Below are 3,889 nucleotides of genomic sequence, written 5' to 3'. Positions count from 1 at the left end.
GACTGCAGAGAGGAGCAGTATGCAGAGCACTATGCATGGTATATGCATGCACACTGCACGCATGCCTGAGCGTGCAACGTGCAGGCTGTGTGTGAGCATAAGTGGGTGTGCACAGGCTGCATGAATGTTTGGGCAGCGTGCTGGGTGCTCACATATGGTGTGTGTCTGTGTGTGTGTGTATGCAGGGTGTGCAGACAGTGATGCTGCACGCAGGCTGTACTTCATGTATGCATGTGGATGTGCGTTTGCAGCATGTGTGTGCTGTGCACCCATTGTGCACCTACTGGGCTGTGTGCAGGTGTCTCAGCCTTCGTGGTGCTCCAGAAAGAACATCGACAGCGCCTGTAAAGCGTCTCAGAGGACAGTGCTGGGAGTCAGCACTGCTCTGTCACCTGCACCCAGTCTGTGCAGCAGCAGCTGCGATGTGCTGGAAGGCACATGCTGGGTTTCCCTGATCCAGCTGCTCCTGGGCTCGTTCCCATCCGGATGATTGTGAGCCGTCAGGCAGAGGGATGCAGGGTGCCGGGGCTGCTGGCTGCAGGGGATTCCAGGAGGCAATCACCCCGTGCAAAGCTGGGACAGCGCTGCCCTGGAGATGTAGGCACTGGTGCAGCGCTCAGACTGCATGTCCGCGCTGCCTGCAGCCCTCCGACTCCCTTCCCCCAGCAGCATGTCTCACTGCCGCCTCGCTCTAATTTCCTGTCCATTGTCCCCGTCGCCGCCACCATCGGTCCCCAGCGCAGGGCCGTGCAACGCACAGCCAGTCTCCATGCACCTCCGTCATCTCCACGTTCATACCCCAACAGGGCCGTGCTCACCCTCCGCAGCTCCCAGAAGAGCCTGGATGCTGCCTTGTCCCCCCTTCACTCCCAGCACCTGTGGGACCGGGCATCACCAGCCCAACATGGGGAGCAGGAGCCCATAGCAGATTCTGTGCCCAGTGATCAGCCGCACTGCAAAAGGGGTCATCGGAAATGGAGTGTACAGGGGTACTTGATGGTCACGTGGCAGCAGCACTGTGGGAAACAATCACTGGGGCTGAGAGCTCTCCAATCCAGCAGGGAGAGGAGAACTGCTAGAAACAGGCAGGAGCTGAAGCCAGACACGTTCGAATGAGAAATAAAGGTTTCAGCAGGGCAGGAGATCAGCCACTCAGCACAGCCCATCACGGCGCGGGCTCCTGCTGCAGCCCGGTGCAACGAGGTGGTTGCAGCCCCAGGCTCCATGCTGGGTTCCTGTAAATGTGTTCTGCTGAGATGACCTAACTGTGCCCTGCCAGCACCGTCCCTGTGCCACCACGGCCTCACGGGGAGCTCTGTGTCCAGCCCTGCAGCAGATACTATGGGAAGGAAGGCAGGCTGCGTGCAAGCCAAGCTCAGCATCCAATAGCTGCAAGGTTTTGGAATGGCAGTGCCTTGTGCAACCAGTCCCCAGGTCCCCAACAGTGAAGCAGGTGCCCTGCACCTAGGGTCATGCTGGGGATGGCATGGGGACGATGCTGAGCCCTTGGGCACAGCTTTGGGGGCTGACGTCTCTCCATACCCACAGTTACATTGCTCTATTGGGCAAAGCAGTTGGGATGGGGCAGCTCTGTGCATCTTTGCAGTCAGTGGGGAGCAAATCCTTCTGTGCTCTGGGTGGAAATCACTGGGGGGAGGGAGAGGAAACAGCGAGGGGGAAAGTGCCTCTGAGTGACTGCAGGGCTGCAGCCAGGATTTTGATCCCCATCGCCCAGCTCCCGGGTAGCATTGCTGGGACCCCATGGTCCCAAAGCTTTTGGGGGCGGCCTGACAGTGAGGGACGGTGCGGGACACGATGGGACAGAGCGACCCACCGCCCCGTGAAGGTTACGAGCCACTCTCCTGCCACATGCCTCAGCGGGTCCCCCCATCATATTTTGGCTCCGTATCACCCGGCGCTGCCCGGCCGTGCTTCCACTGCAATTTCGGGCAGTAAATCAGCTCCGCACAGCCCCACCTCCCCGCTCTCCATTGGCAGCGGCACCCCTCGCCCCTCTCATTGGCGCTGCCGCGGCCGCCCAGCGCTACATAAAGCCCGCACGGGCGGTCGGAGTCGTCGGGAGTCGGGCGGCGCGGAACCGGGAGGCGGGCGGCGAGGCGGGCGCTGCGGGATGCGCTCCCCCCCGCCACCGCCGCCGCGGGGGCACCGGGCAGCCCCCCGCGCCCGTGAGTAGGGAGGGGGCCCCGCGCCTCCGCCCCGCCGCCAACTTTGCCGGGGAGTCGGGGGTGGGTGCGGGAAGTTGGGAAGTGGAGAGGGGAGGGGGCGGCGGAGTTGGGGATGGGATGGGGGGGTAGGGGTGCTGCCTGGGGTTTTAGGGTGGGGGCTGGCAGTAGGGGAGCACCCGCGGGGACGCTGGGGTGGTGATGGGCAACGGGAGGGAAAGGGCAGCTCTTCTCTTTGGGAATGTCCCTACTTGGTCACTGTGGGGCTGGAGGGGTCCCTCTGCCCCTCCACCTGTGCAGGAAGGGGCTGGCTGCGCGGTGCCACGGCTGAGCCCCCCCAAGGACCCGATGTCCCTTCGGGCTGAGCTGCGAGATAAGGTGACTGCTTGTCTCCATACTGCATGAGCTGCTGCTGGCTGAGCCCCAGCGTGCTGGGTCCGGTGCTGAGCATGGGAGAGAACAGGGACCATCTCTGCTTGGGAACTACAGGCGTGAAGTCCTTTGGGAGCATCCATGGCAGCATGCACACAGGGACCAGGTCCTGTGTGAGGGGTGTGAGGTGCACGGCGCTGAGGCCACAGCAGTGAGACCAGGGCTTGTGGCTTCGGCCAGAGCACAGGCACTGCAGAATCAGAGCTGCTTGGGGCTCTGGCATCCCTGGGATACCACAGCCCCTCTGGGACAGAGGAGACTGAGTGCAGGATGCCTCTCACCTGTCCTCTACCCTGGCAGGTTTGGCTGTGGTGGCCTGGGAATGATGGGAAGGGGGATATGGTGTCACTGGGACACATGCAGCATGATGTCATGCGGTGCTGTGATGTTACCGTGCTGTCACTGCTGTGAGGTGGCTTTGGGGTGTGGTGGGGCTCCTGCGCAATGTCACACGATGCTGTGGCAGTGCTGGCCCGGGATGGGATGTGGCCCGGGATGGGATGTTGCCGCAGTGGTGACGCATGACACTGGGGACACGCAGCATGGCGGCAGCGATGTCACGGGGATGGGGCGGCCATGCAAGTGGCCAACTCCCACGTCCCCGTGATGTGTGCTGGGGACCACAGCCATGTACGTGAGGAGCCCTGGGGCAGCATCTCCCTGCCTGCTCTAACAGGTCTGTAGGGTGTGACCTTCCTAGGTTTGTGCACCCAGGCGTTGCCCTCACCCCATCCCGTTCTACCCTCAGGCTACTTTTGGCAGCAGCCTTGCATGGGGATGGCAGTGCCAGGGAGCAGCTGTTGGGCCAGCACTACATTCCTGCGCTACCCAGTTGTGCCCTGTGTGGGCACCCATGGCACCCCTGACTTGCTCCCATCTTCCCTCTGTCCCTTCTGACCACTTCAGCTCCATGCCACCAGGTTTAGCCATGCTGAGCAGGAGTCCCAGTGTAACTGCAGCACCTGCAGTGACCTTGCCACTGGATGCCAAGACATGAGCTGGGACAGGAGAGAGCTGAGCTCTGCCATTGGCATACAAGCAGGACCCTGTTGCCTCAAACATCTGTGTGCTGTGCTGGAAGCCACAGGGCCTCTTGCATTCAGTACACTGAGCCTGGGCCTCCCTCCCTTTTCCCAAAACAGCCTGGCTCTGGGCCGGGCAGCCCCCACCATGGCACCCAGAACCGGATCCGTGGGGAAGAGCCTTTTGTTTCCAATCAGGAACATTGTTTCCTCCTGGAAAAGCTTCCTCCAGCTTGGAGGGATTCCGGCTGC

This window comes from Centrocercus urophasianus, unplaced genomic scaffold, assembly GCF_019232065.1.
Source record: "Centrocercus urophasianus isolate 14NV4802_14NV808 unplaced genomic scaffold, USGS_Curo_1.0 seq_17, whole genome shotgun sequence".
Taxonomy (NCBI): domain Eukaryota; kingdom Metazoa; phylum Chordata; class Aves; order Galliformes; family Phasianidae; genus Centrocercus; species Centrocercus urophasianus.
This window is presented reverse-complemented; position numbering follows the sequence as displayed.